This window comes from Capsicum annuum, chromosome 8 (assembly GCF_002878395.1).
Source record: "Capsicum annuum cultivar UCD-10X-F1 chromosome 8, UCD10Xv1.1, whole genome shotgun sequence".
Classification (NCBI taxonomy): Eukaryota; Viridiplantae; Streptophyta; class Magnoliopsida; order Solanales; family Solanaceae; genus Capsicum; species Capsicum annuum.
The window spans coordinates 85,188,800-85,202,711 of NC_061118.1; the positions used below are offsets into that span (position 1 = coordinate 85,188,800).

The 13,912-nt window shown below is 36.2% G+C and overlaps 1 non-coding gene across 1 annotated transcript; it reads left to right on the forward strand.

Annotated features, from left to right (window-relative positions):
• Positions 1-13,553: 13,553 nt before the first annotated feature.
• On the forward strand, positions 13,554-13,660 carry LOC124886852. The gene has a single exon (XR_007044258.1). It is a non-coding gene; the product is annotated as a small nucleolar RNA R71 (small nucleolar RNA).
• Positions 13,661-13,912: the final 252 nt, after the last annotated feature.

Here is a 13,912-nt window from a genome sequence, read left to right on the forward strand (position 1 = left end):
ATCCTTACGACTTAACCCACCAACTCGTAACATGACCATACGACTAATAGGTGCCTACTCATAAGTAACATAGAACCTAAATAAATCGAACACTAGACATCCTACGATTTGAACCTATGGCTCATAACATATCCTAACACTCATAGTGAGCCACTCATACTCAAAGTAGAACCTTGTAAGTAAGTTTCTTATTTAGTTATGATCAGGGTCCTATGATCTGTAACCACGTCTCACAACTAGTCATCAGGAGTCGTGTCCAAGGCAGTAAGCCCAAAGCTCAAGAATTTTAAAGGGCCAAAAATCCAGGAAATGTTACATTCTTATCTACTTGGATCATTCATCCTCGAATGATGGGACATAGCAAGCGATAGCACAAATTAACTCTATATTTACCTACTCTTACCTTAAAGATAGAAAAGAAGAATACCAAGGAATTTACAATCTTTCCTTTAACAAAGTATAAAAACAAAGATGCAAAGGACTACACATACCTAAAGCACTATTTTTTATATCAAGAATAGGAGTAGATACTTAGACTTCATGTCCTGTTCGACTTCACAAGTAGGCTCTTCCACCTTGTGGTTCCTCCAAAAAACCTTCACCAAAACTACGTTTTTTTTCCACAACCAGCAAAGTTACTGATCAAAAATTTCAATTAGAACTTCCTCATATGATAAGGAATATGAAATACCAATATCCTTTATAGGCATAGTAAGCAACGGTTGACCCACACACATCCTCAACATCGATACGAGAAACATCGGGCGAACAGAACTCAAACTAGAGGAAAACTCCAACTCATATGAAACATCACCAACCTTCTTTAAGATCAGGTACAGATCAATATACCAGGAACTCAGCTTTTCTTTCTTCACAAACTGCATTCCTCCATTCACGGAAATACCTATAAGAACACCTTATCACCAATCTCAAACTTTAACTCCCTACGCTTTACATCTGCATAGGAATTTTGGTGACTTTGGGCGGATTTAAGCATATTACAAATTACCTTCACCTTCTCCATTGCTTGGTGAACCAAATCAAGGTCAAACATCTTCGACTTACCAAGCTTGAACCACCCAATAGGAGACCTACACCTCCTACCATACCATGCCTCAAAAGGAGCCATTCCAATACTATAGTGGTAGCTATTATTATGTGAAAAATCTTCAAGAGGAAAATAATCAACCCAACTACCACCATAATCAATAATACTAGACGAAAGAATATCTTACAATATCTGAATAGTCATTTTGGTTTGCCCATTCGACTGCAGGTGGAAAGCAGTACTAAGGCTCATTTTTGTTCCCAAACCTCTGCGAAACAAATGCCAAAAATGCAATGAGAACTGAATACCATGATTTGACATGATAGAAATAGGCACCCCATGTAACCTCACAATCTCTTAGAGGAACAACCTCGCATAATCCTCTGTGGAATAATTAGTCTTCACTGGCAAAAAGTGAGCAAACTTAGTCATCCTATCCAAGATGAACCAAATAAAATCAAACAAATTTCCAGACCAAGGAAGGAAGGTAATGAAATCCATATTAATTATCTCTCATTTCCACACCGGTAGTTCAATCTATTCAGTTAACCCACTAGGCCTCATGTTCTCAACCTTCATTTGTTCATAAACCATGCATTTAGCCACAAAACTGGCCATATCTCACTTTATTTTATTCCACCAATAGATCTTCTTAAGAACATCATACATCTTTGTCGAACCGGTATGAATGACATAGCGCGACTTATGAGCCTCAGCTAAGATCCTCTTTCTCAACCCATTTTTAATTTGGAATACATATTCTGACTTGGTACCTAAAGATACTATCATCACCAATCGGAAAAGCTATAACCTTTTGTTGACCCACATCTCCCTCGATCTTTATAAAGACAGGATCCAGTACTTGTTTCTCCTTTATCTCAGCAACAAGGGTTGACTTCACCATCTCTTGCATAAACACACCACCATCCTCAAAGTCTAAGAGACTAACTCCACGGTTGGCCAAATGGTGAATGTCCTTCACTGACTCTATTTTATCCTCATCCACATGAGCTAGACTCCCCATGGATAACCTGCTAGGAGCATCAACAACCATATTAGCTTTACCTGGGTGATAGTGGAGACTCATGTAGTAGTCTTTTAGCAACTCCAACCATCTCCTCTGCATGAGATTTAATTTCTTAAGGCTGAACACATATTGCAGGATCTTGTAATTAGAAAAGATATCCACATAGACTCCATAAAAATTGTGATGCTAAATCTTTAATGGAAACACTAATGCCAAAATCTCCAATTCATGAGTTGGATAATTATTTTCATGAACTTTCAACTGTCTAGAAGCATAGGCCACTACCCTACCAGGCTTCATTGACATGCAACCTAGACCTACACGAGACACATCATAATAGACAACTAAACTATCAACACCATTGGGCAGAGAAAAAATTGGATCTAAAGTCAACTTATCTTAAGCTTCTCAAAACTACCCTCACAAGTGTCAGACCACAACACCATCACCTTTTTTATGTCAATTTAGTAAACGGTGCAGCTATAGTCGAGTAACTCTCCATAAACTATGTATAGTAACCAGCTAAACCTAAGAAGCTCTGAATATTGGTTGGAGTTGTGGGCCTAGGAAACTTTTTAACCACTCCAACTTTCTGCGGATCCACCATGATACCTTCTTTAGAAATGAAATGACCCAAAAAAGTAATAGCTTTCAACTAGAACTCGCACTTCAAAAACTTAGCAGACAAATGTTGATCTTTCAAGGTCTGTAACACGATACGGAAGTAATCGGTACGATCCACCTCACTCTTATAATATACCAAAATATTTCAATAAACATGATAAAAAATAAATACAAAAACTAATAGAAGACCCCATTCATCAAGTTCATGAAAGCTTTCGAGGCATTAGTCAAACCAAAAGAAATAACTAAGAACTCATAATGACCATACCATATTCAAAAGGCAGTCTTAGGGATATCCACATCCTCAATCTTTAACTAATGGTACCCAGATCGAAGATCGATCTTAGAGAATAAATTAGCACCCTAAAGCTAGTCAAACAAATCATTAATCCAATAAAAATGTTACTTATTGTTCACTATAACCTTATTCAACTTAGTATAATTGACGCACATTCAAAAGAAACCATCTTTTTTATGCACAAAAAAAATAGGAGCACCCCACAAAGACACAATAGAAAGGATAAAACTATTGTGAATGAGTTTTTTCAATGACTCCTCAATCTTCTTCAACTCAGCCGAAGCCATTCTATAAGAAGGGATAGAGATAGGATGGGTTTCCAAAACAAGGTTAATCCTAAAATTAATCTCCCAATCAGGAGGGATACCAAGAAGATCATTAGGAAAAAACTTGGGAAATTCATTAACCACGGGAATAAAAGTCAATGAAGGACCCTAAGAGTTAGAATCTATAACCCAGACCAAATGATAAAGACATCCCTTGAAAATTAACATTCGGGCTCTAAGATATGATTTGAAGCTTCATTTAGGCATTGAAGATCCCCCTTCCCACTTAATGACTAGCTCATTAGGAAATTTAAACATGATATTATTGGTCCAATAATCTTAGAAGGTGTTGCGACTCAGACGCACATTTAAGTGCACGTGATCATACAAATAATATAGTGCTTTAGACAATCCGATATTGTTCCACAAGGACTAAGAAACTAGAAATTTAACCAACTTTTAGTTTAAGACAATGAGTATTTAGTGTTGTAAAGTATCAAGATGATTTTGAACTTGAGAATAAAATTATAAAGTAATTAATTAGAAATAAAAGTTTATGACTAATGGAAAGGAAGCAACGGTTGTAAACAATAATGATAAGAATTCCTAGGTTGAGGATTTCCAAACAATCATACAAATCTCTATTCTTATAGTAGCCGAATTGGATATCGAGTTGTTGGTTCGCAAGGTTTAAGCCATGATTTTTGTCTCCTAATCTCAAATCTTCTATCTATTGAATATTGCAGCTACAACTCCCGTAGAGATACAGTAATTCTTCTAGATTCATTAAGTACTCTTTTTGCAATTGAACCAAATAAGACTTCTAAGTATATCCCTATCTTAGATGCTAATTCAAACCCTTTATTTCATAAAAGGGTAAGAACCTTGCTCCTTAATTTCCTCATTCTAATCTATGATTCTCCTCCCGCATTCACATAGAAAGATAAATTTATTATAATGATGGTCAAGCATTAAAATAGTAAGCTCAAGAAATTGAGAACAACCCAGATGATAATCGAAAAAGAAACTATTACAAAGAATATAAAAGAGTAATCATGTTTTTGATCTCAACCCCAGAACAAGGGTATTTAACCACTCATGTTTGAATAAAACATTAAAAACAAGTAATTAATCATACCTAAAATTAGTCTTTAGGTAAAGAAGTTTAAAAGAAATAATAAGAACCCTAAAAGAAAGAATTGTATGCTTTTCTGCCGCTGCTATACTTGCCAAAAGTGTTTGGAATTGTGCTCATGTGTTCCTTTTATACTTGGGAAAATTTCACCAAATCTGAAACCTTGATGCGATGTATCGATAATTGCATCAACACAGCCAATGGATCACATCACCATCGCATTTATGCACTGGAATTTTCCTTTAAAAATAAGACTAAGTCAAGTTCTTTACCACGCGATGTGAAGCATTGACACCACGTCATGTCACTGGAATTTACTCCACCAAATTTGGCTTAGTGTCAAAACTTTAAGCATGGACGCGATGCGTTGACATCGCATTGATACACTGGAAGTTGAAGAAGAAGAATTTTATAAGGCACAGAACTTATGCATCAATGCAACGCGTTGCAATCACATTGATGCACTAAAAATTATTCTTTAAATTTTGGATAAGGCACAGATATAGCCAGTCGATGCGGCGCATTGAGATAGCATTGCGTCACTAGAATTTTCCTCCAGTCCCTTTGTTTCTTTTCGTCAATCCTCATATCTTTTCTTTTCTCTTTACTCTCGTGCATCTCCATATGTTTTTTACTTTGATCCACACGGTCTTTTGCATCGTCATGATATGTATTCAATTTTCTTCCAAATCCATAAGAAATTTACCCTGTATCTCTAAACACATCAGTTATCCATGAAATACAATTTAGCTCACAATTCAATATAATTATCCTAATTTTTATTCTCAAGACAAGTCCAAATAATGGTAAATATCATTGTTTGGACATATAAATATGCCCAAGATCACCACTCCACACTTTAAACCTTGTTCGTCCTCAAACAATTTCAAGAAACACCATTATCAAACATTCTAATCACAACCTAAGAGTCATGCTAGTGCTGGGAACATGAACACTTTATTTGACACTTCGTCGTCCCAACAATGATATTTAATTCGTTGGCAAACTTAATAAAAGCATGCAATCTAGAAACTACATAAGTAATCCAGACTTTAATCCGCATACACCCTCACAACAAGAAAGTTTTCCCCATATCAATCATAATTTAACAATCTTAATCAGGGGGAATATCAAAATTCAATCATTTGCTCTCAACAAAGACTTTTTAAATAATAGGTAGAGAACCATAGGCTTGCCCTTAGTTTATCACTCTACTAATAGTCAGATGTTGAAATATTGGATCATCTAGGTCTTTTTATGGTTGTAATTTAGGCTAAGGGACGGGTAAGAACTATTTGGGAAATAGTGACTAATCTCTCTAAGAACTTTAATACATAACCACCTTCCTTCAAAATAACATTTTTGTCAACCCAACAAATCATTTCATTTTCTTTACACATTCATTGTTTCATCCTAATCTTTTTAAGCACATTAACAACACCACAGTCGAAGTATTTTTCGTTTTTACATCTTAATTCAATTTTCAGCTTTTCTTCATATCCCAATTCTTGTTACGCGCCCCTATAGTAGCCACTCTCAACCTAAGCAATTTTCTTTAGTTGAGGTACACATCGTCCTTAATAGACCAGGACCAAAAAAGGTTCATTGTAACACAAAAAATGGGTAACAAAAATTATAATTTTCATCACATATTTTTTCTTCTAACTCCTAACCATCACAAGTAAATGCACAATGAACACGTCTCAGGGGTTTCACTTTCACCTCTTTCCTACTTAATATTTCCATTCTCTCTTATTCTATCATCTGTATCAAATCTATGAGAAAATAAAGATTGAATTAAGGTCTATCAAAGAAAGGATTTGGCTACGGATGATGCTATAGAAGAAATCAGGTTATAGGCTGAACGACGCTAACTAAGATCATGCATAAGGGTAGGTAAGTAAAGTCTTTACAATTTTGTTTACAAAGAAATGCCTAAAGCACTTCCTATACCTAACAACCTTTATTTCGCTTTGTAAACACACCATGCACGTTCTAGTGATTCCTAGACATGTAGAATGTAAACAAATACTCACTCACTCCATGCATGCTAAGAATCATGTTGAATTTTTACAATTTCTGATATTGTACTTTATCAAATTTAATATTAAGCCAATCAAATCAAACTACACTTGGTGGGATTTAACATCTTAAAATATCTCTTTTTTTTCAACATAATTTTTCAAATCTAAAAATTCTTTACCCAACACATAGAATTTTTCAAAAGTTGCCATCAGGTCCTATCATTTACTCAGCTTCTAAAGATGCCTCCACTTAAAATGGTCGTCATCCATCTATAATAGGGGGAGGCACTAAATATGACATTGAAATTTCCAAAAAGGTCACACATAATACTTGTAATCTGAAAATTACCATAAAGCGTGAAAATAAAATACTATAAATAAAACAAACTTTAACTAATTTAACAAAGAAGGCAATCATTTTGCCAAAAAGGGTAATATGGTCAACTTACATCACACAGAATATAAAAATAGAAACCAAAAAATTATTCAACTAACACAACCAAAACCAACATTGTTTAGCTATTAAAAATGGAAGAGATACAGAGGAAAATGTTCAACAACCAACCACCCAACACTTAGACATAGCACTGTCCCAATGCTAGCAATATGCATAAGGCAGGGTAGCATCGTACTCCTTGCTTAGTCAAATATCACTAAGGCCATCATGTCATAAGCATTAACATCATCACCAAAATCATCACTTGAATCTCTATCATAAGACTGCTCCTCATCCTCAGACTCATCATCAAAATAAGCTAGGTGCCTGTCCTCATCCGTAGGGACGTCATCATTTACTGGCTCATCAAAATTAGTCCTAATGCACAGCAAAGTTCGAGAATGAGGTCCTAGTGGTAGTCAAGCTCCACTGTACAAATATTCTTCTGGGTGTCTGGACGCCCTCCATTCCTCAACTACAGCATAGTTATCCCGTACATATAGTCTTTGATCTCATCAGTATGAGTATTATGCTTGGGCATAGTCAAATTCACACTATGAGGAGATGGTCCTTTGTTGTAAGAAATATCAAGTGTCTTGTTACTAACAGGCGATAAATAATATGCCTCCTCCTCTGGTACACCTTGTTGCCTCACAAATTTGGTAAGCAGCCCACCAAACCCATATCTCTGACCCTCTAAGAATCAGGCCTTTCTCATCACCAAAATGTAATGTCACCCATATTCACATCCACATCATCTACAATAAAGAATAAATAAGACACACCCTATCATGGGTTACCTCCATCATATATTTCCTATGAACAAGACAAACATAGATGATTCTGGCCCATAGACGTGCCTCCCTGTTCATATGAGTAAATAGATGTTATACATATGTACCTCCCTCTTTGTTGCGAATCTAACTCGCCTTAGATCGAGTGTTGCACAAGATATGATGGATATGCTGATATGGTGGCTCGATTATCATTGTCTTCAGTGGCTCCAAATCTACGAAGGGTGCACCTAAAAACTCATTAACTATAGTTGTAGTGAAAGTTATCACATGACCACGTACCTTGACCTCAGAATCTTTCGGCTTCTAATTCATGTAGAATTTCTTAACTAAGCTTAAGTTGCATGCAACCGACTGCTGAAAGAGAAAATTTATGTGGTGGGACTCTATCTTTCTCACCATAGATGGATATTGTTTCATCAAGCTTTCCCTATTGATAAATTGGTCGGCTGAATATTTTGACTCTTTATGTTGAGAGTACCACTTTCTTTCTGCTACTACCATAACCTTATTTCCAAACCTTCTTTAACCCCTCAGAATATGTGGGGCTGCAGGCACCCGGTCAGCTTCACGGCTCCTTTTCTGCCAGGGTTCAGATGGTTCATCTGCATTTTTCCCTTTGCTTCTTTGTTGGTGGATGCTCGACATTATACATATTAAACATAACAGCCCTTACACATATAAAACAAGCATTTTCAAATCTAGCCACCACTAAGTATGAAAATTACCCTATACTTCGTTGCTAGCATAGTTTTGTATATAAATGCACTAGTGTACTTAGATTTTCCCTTTTTATTTTACAAGTCCAAGCATTGATTATTTAGTATAAACACACAAAGATTTCAAAGTTGGCATAATTCACAATCTCAACTCAAGGACTAATAAATGGATAATTTTTCATATAAACGCCTCCACTTATGAGTACATGACCTCTCTTTGCCACACTAACTTCAGTCCCTCATAACTACCACTAAGGTATTGTGCCATAGGTATTCACCCCACACTTAGTTTCCATCATATATTGAACATTATCATTCTAATATTCTTGAAATTTCCCCATGATTCAGCAAATCAACTCATTTATTTATGAACTAAGTCACTTTGAAAGTGTATTTCATCACTTTAACCACATAAACAATCTAATCTCGACATAGCTTATTGTAATTCATGCAATTATAGCACAAGAACTCAGAGCAGTCAAAACAATTTCAATAGTCCACCACCACAAATTTATAAGTCATAGCTCAAATAATACCGTCAACCTACATAATTATTGTCACTATTTCACTTAAACATGCTATTTATCAGCTCAAGTCCATAAATCAAAACAAGTTCATGACTTTCATCACTAACTATTTAGCATCCTAATCATTATTTACCATATAAAATAACTTTTAGTAAATAAAGGGTACAAGTGTTACCTTTGACTTGATAAAGTGAAAATGATGGATGAATTATAACTTGGTATTTTCATAGGCATGAAACCTAAACTCATCAAGATCATTCAGCTGCAATAATCATTTCTCACCCGCAACTTTTATCTCAAAATTCAATTTTTTCATAGCCCTATACGCTTGATGTTCTGGCTCCACAGGAAGATGGAATGCTTTACCATAAACCAAGAAATATGGAGACATCCCAATGGGTGTCTTGTAAGATGTTCTATATGCTCAAAGTGCTTCATCGAACTTCTCCGCCCAATCTTTTTGCTGTCCATTCATAGTCTTCTGTAGTGTCTACTTAATCTCCTGGTTTAACACCGCAACTTGTCTGCTAGCTTGGGGATGGTACGCAGTAGCAACCTTGTGCCTAAAACCTTATTTAGAAACAAGATTTTTGAACCAAGCGCTGATAAAGTGCTTACCTCCATCAGTAATTATCACTCTAGGCGTACCAAATCTTGAAAATACAGTATTCTTTATAAATTTCAGCACCACCCTTGCATCATTAGTCGAACTCGCCATAGTTTCCATCCATATAGAGATGTAGTCAACCGCTATAAGAATGTACTGATTGCCTTTTGAAGGTGGGAATGGTCCCATGAAATTGATCCCCCAAAAATCAAAGACTTTGACTTCTAAAATATTATTTAGGGGTATCTCATGACTCCTAGATATAGTGCGTAACCTTTGCCATTGGTCATAATTCTTCACAAAATAAATTGAATCCCTAAACAATGTAGGCCAGAAAAAACTTGATTGCAGCACTTTCCTAGCAGTTCTCTCACCCCCATGATGTCCATCATAAGGGGATGAGTGATAATTTTCAAGCACCTTTGAAACATCAGCATCTGGAATACACCTATGAATAACTCCATCTGGGCCCTGTTTAAAGAGACATGGTCCATCCCAAATATAAGAAAGAGAATTATAAAGTAATTTCTTCCTTCGTTGTGTGGTGGCATCAGAAGGATACACCTCACAAGCTATTAAATTCACAATATCAGCATACCATGGGAGCTCAACTTCATCTATAGACAATAACTTTTCATTATGAAACTCTTCCTTAATGCTAAGAGAGTCATTAGCAATATGGTTTCAACTTTCCAGCTGTGACAAGTGGTCAATAACATGATTTTTAGCTCCTTTCCGATCTTGAACCTCAAGATCAAATTCTTGTAGTAGTAGAATCCACCTAATCAGTCGAGGTTTTGCATCCTTATTGTTCACAAAATACTTAATGGCAGCGTGGTTAGTATGAATAATGACCTTAGTACCAACTAACTAAGTTCTAAACTTTTTAATGCATACACCACTGCAAATATCTCTTTCTCTATAACCGTATAATTAACTTGAGAATTATTCAAAACCTTGCTAACATAGTTGATCGAGCGAAATACCTTATCTCTTCTCTGACCCAAAACTACTCCCACACCAATGTCACTAGTATACACATCAACTCAAATGGTAACTCCCAGTCTGGTGCAATCAGAATGGGTTCTTTAATCAACTTCTTCTTTTGTTTTTCAAAAGCTGCTTGGCAATTATCCCTAAACTTGAACTTTGCCTCTTTATCCAATAATTTGCACACGAGGCTTGAAATCTTTAAAATTTTTTGAAAGAACTGCCTACAAAAACTTACATGTCCCAGAGAGCTTCACACTTCTTTGACTCTGACTGGATGTGGCTACTTTTTAATAACTTCAACCTTTACCTTATCTACCCCAAGTCCTTCACATGACACTTTATGGCCTAGGATAATTCCTTTCTTAACCATGAAGTGTCACTTTTCCTAATTTAGCACCAAGTTTGTCTCTTCACATCGAGCTAGAACTCTGTCAAGATTCTGGAAGCACTTTTCAAAAGAATTACCATACACAGAGAAATCATCCATGAATACCTCAAAAAAGTCTTCAACTATGTTAGAGAATATCTCTATCATGTCTCTCTGAAATGTAGTAGGTGCATTGCATAGGCCAAAGGGTATACATCTAAATGTGTATTTGTCGTAGGGATAGGTGAAAGTGGTCTTCTCCTGGTTTTTCGGTGCTATAATAATCTGATTGTAGCCAGAGTACCCATAAAAAAACAATAATACTCTTGTCCTGCCATTCTATCCAGTATTTGTTCAATTAAAAGAATAGGATAGTGATCTTTACCAGTCCCTTCATTCAACATTCAATAGTCAATACAGATCCTCTAACCGATCACCGAGCGTGTGGGGATCAACTTATTATCATCATTAGTTACCAAAGTCATCCCTTATTTTTTGGTACACAGTACATTAGACTCACCCATTTGCTATCAGAAATTGGGTAGACAATGCTATTATCTAACCACTTGATCACTTTTTTTACCACTTCCTTCATCATAGGATTTAACCTTCTTTGTTGGCGCACTCTAATCCTCTTTTATATAGATGTTTTCCATGCAAAATGCTGGATTGATTCCTATAATATCAGATATTTACAACCAATAGCCTTACTTCTCTTCTTTAGGACTACTATAGCTTCTTTTACCTGTACGTCTGTTAATCCTGCAGATAAAATAACAAGCAAAGTATCTTGATCTCCAAGAAAAATATATTATAAATAAGGAGGTAGAACCTTAAGCTCTAAGTTAGGAGCTTCTTAAACTAAGGCCTTGGGTGATGGGCCGATTGGCCTATTCAATGGCTTGAAAGGAACTTTGTTCGTCTCAATCACTGCTAAATTCATAACTTGGACCAATTCCAATGCTTCCACATTTCTATAAAGATCACAACCCATCAAAGCTCACTCTAATGGATCATCAGACAACAACAACTGCCAATCCAAAGCAAGTTCAATAACCGATATAGATGGCAATTCCTTATATATAGCTGGCAGTTTCAGTGTCTTGTACACATCAAAAACTTTTACTTTATTATGCACTTGCATTGTCGTTTTCCTAGCTGCTACATCAATTCCTAACTATCCAAATGCTAAGAAGGGTCATCCCAAAATAAATGGAACCACAGGATCAACCTCAAAGTCAAGAAATACAAAATCCACCGGAAAGATTAAAGATCCTACTCACACCAAACCATCCTTGATAATACCATCCAGCCTAGCAAGTGATCCATCTGCCAACTGGAAAATAATAGTAGTGGTTTTGGGACTCCCAAGACCCATATTTTGGTACCATGATGTGGGAATAAGATTTATGCTAGCTCTCAAGTCACATAATCCACGTGCCCAAATGGTTTGTCCAGTGGTAATCTGCAAGGTGAAACTACCTGGATCCTTAAGCTTTGTAGGCAATTTATTTTGAATCTTGGATGTGCACTCTTTAGTAAATGTAATTGTAGCATACTCGGTCAACCAGTTATTATTTGCAACTATGTCCTTCAAGTATTTTGCATATTTTGGCACACTCTGTAGAATGTCAACAAGAGAAAGATTCACTTGAACCTACTTCATATTATTTAAGAATTTCTTATTAATCACTTCCTCTTGATGCTTCCTTGCCCTTTGAGAAAAAGGTAAGGGAAGAGTCTTCTTCTCCATATGAATTTCTTCACTTGCTACTTTTTCCTTAATTTCTTACTCTTCATTATCTTTATCATCCTTATCATTAATTATAGGACTAACCTACTTCTAAACTATCTCCATAGTTTGCAAAACACTTCTTGTTGTAACCATATTTACCTGCTTAGGATTTGTCTCTGTATCGCTAGGTAATACTTCTTGAGATCATGTATTTTGTGCTCCTACAATTTGGCCTAGTTGCAACTCTAGATTTCTTATAAACAATTGTTGACTCTTCAACTCAACTACAAACTGTGCCTGTTGAGTCTTAATTTCTATTGCAAATTGCATTTTTAACCTATAAACTACTTCATCAATTCCTCTATATTGCTAGATTGAGTAGCCGCCTGAGTATTCTGAGCTGGCTGTGGATTTGGTTGTACTTGTCCCTTGTACTGATTTGCATTATGCGCCTGATTTACCCCCATGAGAAATTTGGATGGTTCCTCTAGTTGGGATTATAAGTATTACCAAAATTTTGTTGTCCCTGCCGATTTTCATTCCACACATAGTTTACAAAATTCGGATTAGCCATGCAAGTATCAGCTACATGCTCACCACTTCCGTAAACCTCACACCAAGAATTTAGTTGTTGGACTATATTCACTATGGCTACTGGTTGTGTAACACCCAAATTTATCTTATTAAGCTGTGCAATCATATGATTTTGCATTGCTACGATCTATGCTTGTAATGAAGTGAATTGATCTATCTCCAATACCCCTGCAACCTTTTTAGGAGTACTCCTCGAGTCTGCATGCTAGTCAGGGTTCCCTTGTGAAATATGATTCTGTAGTGTGTACAATTCTTCATATGTCTTCTCAAGAGCCTGTCCACCTGTTACTGAATCCAAGAGAATCTTCGTGTTTGGCTCCAATCCTTCTATGAAAGTATGCACAAGAACATCATTGGATTGATAATGGTGAGGTCAATTTCTCAGCATACCCTTAAATATCTCCCAAGCTTGGTAGAGATTCGTTCCGTCTTTTAGTATAAAACTCAAGATTTCACTCCTCAAGCGTGCCGTCTTCCCATATGCAATGAATTGAATAAGAAACTTTCGAGCTATATCTTCCCATTTAGTGATACAGACTAGTGGTTCAGCATGTAACTATCTTTTTTATTCCCCCATTAGACAGAAGGGAAAGAGTGTCACCCCAACATAATCAAGATTTACCCCTCCAGGAACATATGTATCGCTGATTTCCAAGGAGGTCTGTATATACTGCTGTGGATCTTCGTGTGAAAGGCCATGAAATTGCCCCGCTAAATT